This window comes from Athene noctua, chromosome 4 (assembly GCF_965140245.1).
Source record: "Athene noctua chromosome 4, bAthNoc1.hap1.1, whole genome shotgun sequence".
Lineage (NCBI taxonomy): Eukaryota > Metazoa > Chordata > Aves > Strigiformes > Strigidae > Athene > Athene noctua.
Window position 1 is genome coordinate 83,272,404 of NC_134040.1, and position 13,586 is coordinate 83,285,989.

The following is a 13,586-nucleotide window of genomic DNA, read 5'->3' on the forward strand; positions in this document are numbered from 1 at the left end:
ATATCTGGCCACCAGTTGGTAAACATGGCCGAGAAACCATGGAAATATCACTGCTGTTGCCATGGGCTTTACTTTGCAATGAATCTGAACTTGAGCATATTGACTTCCTGCATCATCTGCAATTATCCATGGGCTCTGCCAATCGTGAGACTGTCCCCAGTAGAGCCCCTCATCCCTCTGCTGAGGCAGCCGTGCTAGGACAGGGTATGTCCATTGCTAGTGCCGAGGGACGGTTTAGCCAAATGCACAAGAAAATTTCTTGCTGATGGTAACAGACCAAATTCTGCTTTTGTTGAAGCTGTGTAGATTTTTGAACTTGTTTTCCTGTTGTGTCCTGGTTTCAGAGCACCTACAACAATGTTCCTCTTTCTATGACTTTTTTTTTTTTTTTAAATCCAGAGAGACACATACAATTTGTACTTGAGGAACTCAATATCTGAGAACATTTCTAATGTAAGTCAAAGCAAACAATAACTGAGTTGATTGATACTCGCTGGTCATTGTGATGGTACACGTGAAATTGTTTAACTAGAATGTAGAAGCTTGAGGAACAATTATTGTCTCCAGGTCTCTTACCTATAAATTCCCAAAGGATTTAATATATTGAAGATAAATAAGGCCAAGAATAAGATGCTGCAGTGTACAAAGCTGATTATAAAACGATGCCACTCATCATAAAACAGGTTTCCTTCCACTAAATTTAATATCTTCTTGATGGTGTTTACATAGCTGCTAATTGAGATAAATATTGAAGAAACATGCTTAGATTCTGCAAACAGATAAGCAGCTGGTGGGACTCCTGAAGCTTTTTTTTTTTTTTCCCCTGAAGTAGCATATTTTCACCTGAAGTCAGAACATAAGACAAATCACTCCATTTTGCTTGTAATTTCACACTGAATCACTGCATGACCTTTGAGTTGATCACTCAGAGCCTCATTTCTCCTAGCCTATAAACCAAAATATCATTCCTGTGAAGTCCTCCAGGAAAATGTTTTAGTAACAGTCTTCAGCTTGTTTCCATACATATGAGACAGCGGTTTGGCAGTTCAGAATGTGACTTTGGAGTGTTTCTGCGTATTAAGTCAAGCTTCCATGAAATGCTGGTGCTATAAGGAAGTTAAATGAGCCAATAGCTTTTGCCCCACTATGCCAAGAATGCTACAGATATTTTTCTGCCTAGTAAATAGGACTGGAATACTGTAGTATTAATTTCAGGTCAGTTTGTTGGCTTATATTCTGTCTGAGTATTTCCACATCACTCAAAGTTGTCTTCCTGTGCTGCTGGGGAAGATGTCATACAAGGCAACCTAAAAGAAACAGCATATAAAGATCCAGTGCCACATATGCTTGAATTCATTGCTGTATGTAGCTTATCCAAAACAGCTCCTTAACCCAAGTTATTCAGAGGCAGATGTTGCTGGGCAGATACAAATAGAAATGAATACTGCAAGTGGCTATGAATCAGCGCGCTACTCTTAACAACTGCTCAGATTTATTATTTGAATACTTCTAATGTACATATAGTGTCATCCAGATATTTTGCAGGTGGATATTCTTGGATCTGAATCAGCATACCTAAGCAAAATGGTTTTTTAATCTGGACTGTTGTTTAGCTGTTCTTGCTTACTTTTTTATTTTTATTTTTCTGACAGAAAAATTAGAATATATTTCTTTCAGAAAGCCTTGGTGCCTCCTAAAATTATTAGATGGTGAGCATAATTATGTGAGCTTCTTTATAGGAGCAAAAGAAAAGCCATTCTGATAGTATGAATGCCAACAACAAACCACTTCAGGAATTATTAATGGAACTTGCTGTAAGGGAAGCAACGTATCAGTGTAATTGAATCCTTTACTGTGAGCATAGACATTATCTTTATAGTAAAGAAGTATACACAACATCATATTTCTGTGTCAGCTTCCTGAAAATAAATGATAAATCATCCTCTTGAGTTTCATGACTTCTTAGATGGAATAGTATGCTTTCACACATGAGGTTCACTTAATATTGGTCAGCACCTTAGAAGACAGAGAACTCTGACCCTCCAGCATTTTTCGCTGCTCTTGTCTGATCTAGTTATGGATCTGCACATCAGTCATGTTAGCCAAATATTGCCTGGTCTTTCTCTTGAGGTCAAAAGTCTGTTCACTCTGTTACCAATACCTTTATTCTGGTGTGGGTAACAAAGTAAATCTTAACATCTAAAACACGATTCTTGTGCTTCCCCACGTTGCTCCTGCCCAAATAACACACGGAAGTTAACAGCAGCGTGCTCCTACGTTATAGGAGTGGCTCTGGAGAAATCCTGAGAGTATGCACAGTTTCTGAGCACCACTATTCTTGACACTAAGTGATATTAGAGATTGGTTTGCAGCCAGGGTAAACTGATGTGGCTGTGTTGACAGACCTGCAAAGGAAAGCAAGGTGCAAGAAAATGTCTGGTGCTTTGAAAGCAATTAAGATTTCTTTCCAAGCACTGCAGCAGGCCATGTGATGTGTTAGCCTTAGACTGGTAAAATGAAAAGGATTTATGGCTGCATTTGTACTCATCCTGTCTGAGTAGAGTACCTCTTATTTAATTATGAGAGGAAGCAGTTCTGCTCAGTTTTACAGTGCTTTTCCAAGAGTTTTCTAGTACAGCTGACATCAAGGACTGTGGTACAAGAGAACTACACTAAAAGGGATGGGCTAAATATGAAGGTAGTGATCTTATTTGCTAAAGGACAAATCACAGCAGCTGATTTGAAAGTTAATGGCTCCCTAATATTTGTACCTGAAGTTCTGCGTATAAACAGGCAGTATAGGTATAAAAAAGAGGGAAATCACTCAACCACTAAAGGAGAAATCTTATTTCTTAAGGCAAGGAGTTCTGGTAAAAAAATAAATTCTGTAATAAAAATAATTTCTTAAATAGTTTATCTGCTATTTTTAGTTTAGTTTATTTATTTTAATAGTTTATCTATTTAGTTTAGTTTATCTATTTAGTTTAGTTTATCTATTTTAATAGTTTATCTATTATTTTTAAAAAATGCTGAAATGATGATACGATAATCAGAGCATTTATTAATGTAATACATAAAACTATAATGTATCTCTAGCAGAGAATAGTGCAGGGTCTAGATGTGAGCAATGTCATTATATTAAGACAAGATCAGAAACATCTTACAGCCTGATAACAAACTCAGTAGTTTGCTGTATGACTTGTTGAGTTTATAGGACCCATATTTGAACGGAGGCTCAGCTTTTAATAAAATAAGGCACTCAAGCTGTCCTGTGTCTGTGATGTAGAATCAATATGGAAAGACACAAAGATTTTCAATAATCATTTGAGCCAAAAGCATTGGAGTTCTCACTTTCTACGTTCAGAATTGGACCTCCTGTAACGTGTCTTTTTTCGAGAAAGTCTGGTTTTGAAACTCTCTGCCAAGGCAGTTCACTGGTGTAGTTCTCTGTCTTGGGCTCGGAGGCAAGTTCTGTCTTCAACAATCAGTGCAGAATGAAAGACAGCATATGGGATCAGTCAAACATCATTAATGGTTGTCTAAACACGTTCACCTGGAGAGGAGAGATCTGGTGAAGTAAATCTCAAAGAAACTTGTGAGTGTTAACTTGGAGCAGGTTATCTGGAGATTGATATTAATCAGTGCACGTAGCTGCTGGTAGAAGCTGACCTCCAGTGGACTCCTTTGCTCTGAGGAGTTGGACAATGATCAGGATTTGCTACTACTGCTGGCTAATCTTGAGGAGGCAGAGGAAAATGGGCTGTAAATAGAGGACTTTTCTTCAACACATCTGAGGCCAGAGTGACAAGGAGGCCTGCTAATAGCTTTAACTTAAATTCTACTTGATCTAACCATATGCTTATCTCTTGGGCCTTTAGCAACTACTCAATAGCTATTTGTCAGAGACTTTGAAATAGTTTGGGGGTTTTTTTTCACTTCTTCATGCTGTACTTTACCATTAACTTGTAATTTCCTAATCAGACAGTTTCACAACTCAAGGTATGTAGTTACAGTTCCTACATACCGGGATTCTTAGAACTTGCAAACCTGTAACTTCTGATCTTTGTAACAAATAAAAATTAAGCATATTTGCCTTTGGAAACAAACAAGCAAACAAAAATTAGTCAAATTAATGACATGAGCTCTTCAACTGCCAGGCTGGGTTGCCTCACAGCTACAACTTTGTTAATCAACTGGTTGGTTATAAGCAACGTTTCCTTGAAGGAATATAGAGGACAATTAATTGCCGCCTTGCTATGAACTCCTTTTCTTCCTGCCTAAAACCATTATACAATGCAGTGTTGTGAAAGAAAAAAACTCGAAAGTCGTACTGCTAAGGGAAGGGGGGAGAAAGAAGCAAGGGAGAATTGTGGTTTAAAATGTTTTATGGCTTTGAAATGACAGCCTGTGTCTGGGGTGTGAGTGACAAGGAGCAACGGGTGTGTACAGAGTCCTTCTGGTATGAGTCACAGTGCCCTCATGGGCATGTGGTTGTGAACTCTGCAATATTTTAGAAATTTCTGCATTGTCTATACCTTGAAAAGTGATATCTTACACTAGCTCCAGAGATTCTTTAAAGAAGAAAGCGTCTCGTTAAAGTCTACTGCATGTGCCTAATTTTAATGCTTGTGCGTTTGAAGATCTACTTTATCCAAACCTTGTGCATAAGCATTCCAAGTAATCAAAGGTGGGTGTTAGAAACACAACCATTCTCATTTGATCATACTTTGTTTTGTATTTCCTTTAAGTTTATATAAATAACTTCAGGAAAGGGGGGGGGGGGGGGGAAATTACAAACTGGTCTTTAAATTTTTGTGCTTGCTAAAGGGAAGTGCTGGAATTATGGTTGTCCTCTATCACTGAAAATACTCTGTAGCCATTTTCTGCTATGGGAGAATATGCAAATGTATTAATTCTTACTTACTAGTGTTTGATAAAATGAATGTGATTCCTACAGCTGTAATACAAAAACCCATGCCAGTTCACTCCACTTTAAAGAAATCAAATACCTTTAAAACAAGGAAATAAATATAGCGCACTGTCCTAAGAGAGAGACATATAATTTCACCTTTTCCTTTGTAAAAGCTAGCTTCTTATTTAATGGAGGACGGAGTGAAGAACAAATAAAGACCCTCGTAGCTTGATAACTTCTAAACTTAAAACCAGCATAACACGAATAACAAACATCTGCTTTCGTTGATCCAGAAGTTGGCGGGTGGGGGGAAAGCCTCACAAGTAACTCCAAGGTTTGTAGTTGTCCTTAGCTTAAATGTAGATAGTGCCTCTAATGAATATTCTTGCCATTCGAAGTTTCCTTTGTTTTCATGAATATGCTATTTTTTGTAGGAGAAGATGTTTGTGTCACTGTATTTGAGTTTCTGCAGTTTTTATTTTTAGTGCAGACAAGATTAAATTATTTAATACAGGGGAAATACTGGCACTTTTTTTCTTTTTCTTAGCAAATCCTCACACAGCATATACATGTTAATTATTTTTTTAAATTATGTTTTTTTTCTATAAGCACTCTTGTACCATGATGTATTTAATTGGAAGCATGACTCTCAAGAAAGTAATCAACATCTGGGACAAATCATTCTTCTGGCAATTCTAGGTTGCAAGTAATTTGTGATTTAAGACCTGTACTTTAGATCACGCAGATCTTTTAGCTGGGATAACCCTAGAGTGGCTAACTTCTCTAGGCAGGCCTCACAGCTTCTGCATCCTCTGTTTATCCCTCAGTGCTGTAGGAACAGGGAGAGGAAATCCATTTAGCATGATCTTTTCCTTCTGTTTATGGTTTTCCAACAGCAAAAGGAGTGGAAGATGAGATGATGGAAAGTATGTTATTCATCATGTTACTCAAATTCTGCTTTGTCCTCTGGGAAGTTTATTCTTCTCGCTCTAGATCTCAGTGAATTCCTATATGGAAACAGGTACCGTGTATTTTCTGTAAAAGCATTTATCTCTCAAAGACTTAATCTTAACACTCTGGACTAAGCTGATGTACCATGGGTGTCTGGTGCCATTTTACATCCCCACAATGTGTGAAATATCCTCATGGAATTGCAGATATAACGCATCAGATACCCATACCCTTCCAGTGTGGGAAGTGGGCACTCAGTGATATGTAAAATGTCAGGTAGCTGTTTCCTGCTATCTAGGATCTTGGAACGGATACTCAAGCCCTCCCAGAGAAGATGAGGCTCAGCTCAAGCTAACGCCTTCCCTCCCTGGAGGAGTGTGCACTGTGCCTCCCTGAATGGGAAGTCTGTCTCACGACTGAAAAGGTCACTGCCCATCTCACCTGCATTTTCTTGCTATTTATGAAGATATTGGGACTGATAAAAGATAGAGTGCACATGCTTTAACTCAGGTACTTCTCTAAGTTGTGTCCATGTACAAAAATGAATTAACCACCTTTGCTATATTGAAGTTTTCTCTTGGCTTTTGAAAAATCACCATCTGAGGTACTTGATACAGGAAAAACTGGACACTTTTAGTATCCCATAATATTCTATGGAATCCCTACCGTATCAAGTCCTGCACAGAAAGAAAGTAAAATTGCCTATCAAACTATGCAGGGTATAAAAATGATGCCTGCGTATACCAAGAAATAGAAAAGATGTTTCTAAGGAAGCTGCTGTTCTAAGCAGAAAAAAGGGACATACGGAAAATTAATCCATCTTGCAGCGTGGCAGATTTACAAGACATTTTCTTTTTCAACTGAAAAGATAGCAATAAAGCACTAAGGTTTAAATTATTCAAAACCAAGTACCAAACTGGACATTAATCTCTTAAACATAGAAGTTTCAAATACATTTTCCATTCTAAGGAGCCATGATACATTTTTATACCTACTAAAATGTATTTCTGTCAAAATATGCAATGATTTTGACGGAGGTTGAAGAAAGAGTATGTAAATTTTTTTCATATAAAGCGTGTGCAGACCCTTTAACTAGATAGATTCTTATTAGAAGATTGATGCTTAAAGTTTAAGATTATTGCAGTCTTCATTTCCTAACAGGAATATTATGAAATGTCATTCAAGTATTTTACCTGAAATTACTTGAAGATCAAAGAGGTATGTAAAAGATTTTCCCATTAAGAACAAGCAACTCATGAAAGACCTATAAGTAGATCTGGAATGGAATATAGTAATGGAATATAGTATCATCTTTTGAGAAGGCTAATAAATCTCAAGGCCATTCTACAGAATAGTTTTCTTCGTGACATTTATCAGCTTAATACAGAGTCCTAGATCAGAAGTTTTTTAGATATAGAAGAAGAGTGTTGACCTGATTTTTCTGAGGTTTTGAGGCTCCTCACATGGGGATCTGGCAGTAAATATATTTGGGAAAGTTAATGCAGAGTGAAATCATATACCTTGTTCTGCAGCTTACTATTGCTAGCAACAGCAACAATGTTTGGGCAGGTAAGAGAAGATAACTAGTTGCTCAGGTAGTGTTTACTTACAAAAGTTTAGAATCTCTCTCCCTATTTTTTTATGTGAAAGATTATTTTTTATAATGTTTTCCTAGTATAATCAGTAGAAAATCCATCGCTCTAAGCGGTAAATGTATACCAGAGTACCCCAGCAAGCTTACAACCCTAAAATCCTACCTTTGCTTGGCTGTGCCGCTTGTATTCTAAATCTGAATTCAGGAACTGCTTTGTGAGGCCTAATGTTGCGCTGGAGATATGTCCCCAGCATGTAAAGTCTTACTGCAGTTTTGGGGGATGATCAGCTGCCCCAGCAAGCTCTTTCAGTGCCGGGGGAGAGCAGAAACCTGGCGAACAGAATGGCACACATCTCCACACCGCACCTCTGCTGTTGGTTGGGGTTTGGGTTTGGTTTGTTGTTTTTTTTTTTCACAGCCACTAGCAAGCCAGCTAGTGCTGTACTGTAGCACAGGCTAATCTACCACAGGTGAAGGACTTTCTGTCCTTGAACTTAATGAAGCTCCTGTTGGACCATTCTTTGCCTTGTTGCCCCGTCCTCTATTGTATCAGTCATGCACTCAATGAGTTAGATAAAGCAAAGAGAGGGAGGAGGTATTACTGACAGCCCTGATGTTTCCCCACTCTGTCAATCGCAGGAATACCAGTAATGAAGGCTCACAAAACTCGGAAAACTTAAACTCTGTCTCTGTACCCTGACAGAAGCTTTTCATTTATTTGTGCTTTTTACGTTCCTTAAATATACCTTACTTTCCAAGCTCCTTTCTCTTGTCCCTCCAATGAACAACCCTCATCTCCTTGCGTTGCCTCCTAATCTCCACCACAAAGCACCCTGGACCTCTTCCGAGGCTGAGATAATCACTGGAAGGTGTACAACTAATCTGAGAATGTTTATGTGGTTTATGGCTGTATTTGCAAAACCAAGTCAGTCTAGAATTTAGACTTTTCAATGACTCATATTTGATGGAAATTACTCTAATTCAGATTCTGACAAAAAAAAAATAAAATTAAAATTCCTGAATTTGCACACCACCAGTTTTAATATCTGCTCTCATTTTAAGAGTACGAAATATTGCCTGATTTCTTTTAAGATATGTATTATCTTTCATACTAATCTGTTGGTCAACATGTTCTTTTTCGTTCAGTTCTCATTACATAACCATATTTTCTCTTTGCTACCGTCCAGTATCTCACAGTCTTATACCGCTGAACAGGTTTCTCTCCTTTGTCCTGGTTTAGGGTTCTCAGATTTTATTCTGCTTAATTTCTCAGAGAACTGTGTATTTTGGTAGAAGAAAAAAAAAAAAAAAAAGGCAACATGGATAGCACATGCCACAGGAATCATAAATTCAGATTCTCAGCAAACTTCTTGGCTTCAATCTCTATCACATCAACATTCTTTACGTTACCAGACTGAGAATTTTCCTTAATGAAAGCCAGTGTGTTGATTTCTTTGGTTGGAAACATAATCAAGAAGAGACTGTGATCACTATGCACCTTACACTTAGGTTGATTTCCTATTCAGTAACAACCACTGAGTTTGTGCCACCAGCCAGTATCTCTATCTTTACTATGTAAGCATTATTTCAGCTTATAATTGTGCAAGTGGAATTCATCCAACTGTTATTTTTCTGCTAAAGACCAAAACAAGCATCTGAAGCTGCTCCTTTTGCTTTCCACCTTTGTCATAATCTTTGGGTGATATCTCACCGCTTCAGTTTATTGTCCTGTGTTACTTCCAAAGGTCTTTTCTGGTTTCTAGTAATGCAGTTGGGTTTATTTCTGCTATACACTTAAACATTTCTTATCCGCATGTGTTCCTTCCTTGTAAGATGATGCAAACATTCAATAATTTTTGAAACCATTACACAAATTCGATCACTGGCTCTTCAGAGTGTTTGCTTCTTAATGAACGCTTTCTATTTTACGTTTTATCTCTTTTCTTTAACAATCTGAGGTTGTTTCACCTTTAGTAATACCACAAAACTATTTTCTTTGGGAATGGGATCTTCTGATAGTGATTATTAGTCTCTTGCTAATTTAAGAAAAAGGGTAAATGCTTGGTTTGTCTTATTTTGAAGTGCACATTAGTTTTTTTAAAAAATGTAACCATTTTTATTACTTGTCATCTTTTTATTTTGCCAGTTAAGTTTCTTCCTTATGTCACTTTCAAGTATAACCTTAAATGTAATTTCTGTGATGAAAAGATAAAATTTTATATTCACTGATTCTTTTCAAATATTGTTTTCTCCCTTGTTCACATCTCTTTGATCAATATTGTCATCTTTAGATTTGCAAAGGGGTAGTTCTTTTACTAATTAAAATTTTTGAACACATTTGTTTTGTCAGACTTCTCAGGTCTTAGGCAATACAGCAATCTAGATGTTTGATGCCTTTCATTTGTTTTCAAATGATTGCTATTTATTGTAATCAGCTGAAGGACTAATCTTCATTCCACTTCAAGAGAAATCCAAACAATCCACCTAATTGCTCTATTTGTAACTTTGATTTCTGAGCAAGGTATTACGGATACATGTTTTGTAGACAAGTGCTTATCACATAAAGTATTCCAGATCATAATACCTAAACAACTTATTAAGCTTACTAAAATATCAGTTGTTTTTATTAACTTTTTGCATTTCCTTGTTTCTTGCTAACTGGAATGATGAGAAACAAGAAATAAAAAACCTTAATGGATCTTTTTAACTCTTCATTAGTTGTAGATTGACAGAAATAAATTAAGTTAATCATGCCTATTTAGGCAACACAAGTAGTTCTTATGTTGTTCTTTAAAATAATGTAAAGGAATTCATAATGGAAGGATTTTCCTGTGGGTGAAATAGTATCCAAGCCATCACCTTGTATTAGCTGCAAGTGCATTGCTCCCTGTTTCTTTCATTCTGCAGACCTGAGATTGCCGAGGAAAATATCCGCAGTTCCAAATATATATCCGGTAAATGTGTAAATGTATTGATTTTGGGGGAGAAGGAATTAATAAACAATGTAAGTGTTGGGTCAACTTGTTAATTATCTTATATCTATTTGAGATGTGTTGAATTAGCTTTAAAATTATATAAAAAAAATGATTGAACACCAATACCTTTACCAACAGGGCTAAATTGAATTCCTAAGGAAACGGTCATTCCATCATCACTTCTCCTTTAATTTATGAGATATTCTTATATGGAATCGGCAACTGTACAGACATGATGGCAGTAACTGCTAGTTATTACAGCAGTATTATCTAAATATGAGGTGTGTTGGTTTGTGATTTAATAAACGCCTAACTTCCCTGGAAGAGGGATATTTGCAAAGAATAAGACTATTCTGAGAATTTGTAAAATGATCACTTTGCACATCTATACTTCATGCCAGATGCTTTCCACATATTCCAAGAATACTTTCGGGGGTGACATTTCATATACTTTGTTCTACTGCAGAAGAAACAAATGAAATACAAACTTTCTGGTTCTGCCAGACGCTGTGTCATTTAAAAGATGTCACCTTGAGTTAAATCTGGTAGATTTGTTGGTAGTGTAGATTATTAATTTTATTTCCCTTTTTGCTAACTGATGAGATTTTTTTTATTTTTTTTTTAAAGCAAGAAGTGTTTCAGTAATAATTTTCATCAAATGTTTCAAAAGGATTTAAACGTTTTGAAATGGGACATAGTGGCAGATCTTTCTTATGACAAATGGTGTATATTGACAGGCACTATATATTACTGTCATAGGTAGGGCTGTGTATATAATGCCATTTTTGATACTGATGGAAGGTGGAGGAAGGAGACTTGCTATTTTTCTTGTTGGATATGAAATATTTTTAGTTAGGAAAAGAAACAAAAAGTCTATTCAGCTTCCCTGCTCCAAACAAAATGGGGCAGACAATTAGATGGAAAATATGTTCTCAAATATAAAGCTTGATTTAGTTGTTGATATTTCACTCTCCAAAAATTGTCTGCACAACAAATACCTATCACTTACAATTTATTATTTTCATGTATTATTATTGTTATTACTGCTACTCACAAATACCTAAACCAAAAATCTTGATTTTAACATTATCTTCCCTTAGTTTTGGTTGAAAAGTTTTGCCAAATTGAGTCATTCTGAAATTGCTAGCCTTTTTTACTAATTTGTCTGTTCAAAAGAAATAATTATTACTACCGGGTAGCCCAAGGCAGGGGTTCCATGCATTCATCATTTTTTTTCTCCTCAGTCTTTTTTTTTTTTTTTTTTTTCCTGCTTTGTTTCTGGAGGGCTAATGGAAAGAATTTATCATAAGTGCAGCCCAAGTCCCTGTTTTTTGAAAATCCCACAAGAGAGGGAGTTGAGTGGCACTTGGGACAGAGAAGCAGTGATCTTGGTGTTGCATTAGCTGGGGAGAAAGCGGGGAATGTCTTTCATATGGAGGGGTTTGTGCTAGGAAGAATGGGGGTGAACCTGGCCACCTCTTTCTGCAGATGTGGGCTGGGATCATGTCTCCATGACTGACCCTTAACCACCTCACCTGCATGTAGTGCAGTTCTCCCTCCACTTCTCTGCTTTGCTCTCAGAACAGTTACTGTAGATCTGAGCTCGGCTTCATCCTGACTCTCTTGTGGTCAAGAAATTATGGTAATAAGTCTGATGGTATCTGAGTTTTCTTGGAGTGCGTGCTTCATTTTATAAATTGATGGTACTTCTCTTAATGAATGCACTAGTTATCATTCAAGACAACACTCACAAATTTGAAGGTGTCTCTTGTCTTAATGCTTTGTGACTGCGCCTTCTTTCTTCTGGGAGGTGACTGTCCTGTCTGGGGGATGGCTGGAAAGGGTGAAGCTAGGAGTGGAAGTTCTGGGCAGTCCTGGAAACCTACAGCCATCAAAATTGAGAGTTGCAAGTGACAGGTGTGCCCTGAACTCCCCATTGTGAGTTGTTTTCTAAATAAGAAAGTTTAATTTAGTGCAGGGCTCAGAAAGACCTTTTAGGTTTGTGGTTTGGTTTTGGTCTGAGTTTGGTTTTTGTTTGTTTGTTTGGTTTTTGGTTTTGTGTTGTTTTTGTTTTTTTTTTCTCTTAGATTACTTTAAAGAATTAAGGACTTAAAGCTTGTTCCTCAACACTCAGGTTTACTTTTTAAAAACTCCAACTCTTTCTCCAAGTGAGGTATTAGAAGATACCCCAATTTAAAAACTGTTCTTAAAAAACACCTCTGTTATAGCGTATATATATACATTTATGAATTAATTTGAATTTATTAATTGATAGCTTAGACTAATATTTATTGATCTTAGACATGTAACTGAATTTATGTCTTTTAGGCTAATATCAAAATGTCTTGGCACTCTACCTAGATTAGTCATTAGTAGTCAATTAACTTTCATGTGGAAGAACTAAATAAAAGCAAAAACCTCCTCTATTGTTAGAAATAATAACTGTAAATTAATTATAAGATGGAGGAGTATAAACACTTGTTTAAAATCTCAAAGGGATGTCCTGATTTTCACTGCCATTAAAAAGTTTGTGTTTTTATGAACATGTTTGTGAGGATCTATGATGTACCTTCATACCAAGCAGTGTTATAGCTAAAATATTCTGATTGTCTAATTCTGCCCTTACATTCTCTTCTACTTGAAGACTAGGTCAACCAGTGAGAGATTTTTATTCTCTCTTAGCTCTTAATGATGGTAATTGTTGGGGTTTTTTTTTTTCATTATTGTCCTGGTTTTGACCAGGATGGAGTTAACTTTCCCTGGGTTGAGAGGAAGCACAGCTAGAGCGTTGGTGCCGATCATTCATTGGAGTATTTCATATAGAAGGCAAAGATTTTTGGAATGGTGCCAGAGGAAGCACGTGCTGAAGAGGCCCCACCATATACTGAGCTACTGGATAATGAGAAGCGATGTGCCCTGTTTACCGACGGGTCCTGTCACGTTATGGGAAAACATCGAAGGTGGAAAACAGCTGTATGGAGCCCCACACAATGAGTTTCTGAAGCTGCTGAAGGAGAAGGTGAATTGAGTCAGTTCGCAGAGGTGAAAGCCATCCAGCTGGCCTTGGATATCGCTGTGCGAGAAAAGTGGCCGGTGCTCTACCTCTATACTGACTCATGGATGGTGGCAGATGCTCTGTGGGGGTGGTTACAGC

The 13,586-nt window shown here is 37.0% G+C and overlaps 1 protein-coding gene across 1 annotated transcript in view; it reads left to right on the plus strand.

Annotated features, from left to right (window-relative positions):
* Window positions 1-13,586, plus strand: part of SGCZ (sarcoglycan zeta) — a 506,757-nt gene that overhangs the window by 110,120 nt on the left and 383,051 nt on the right. The gene's annotated exons all lie outside the window — the stretch shown is intronic.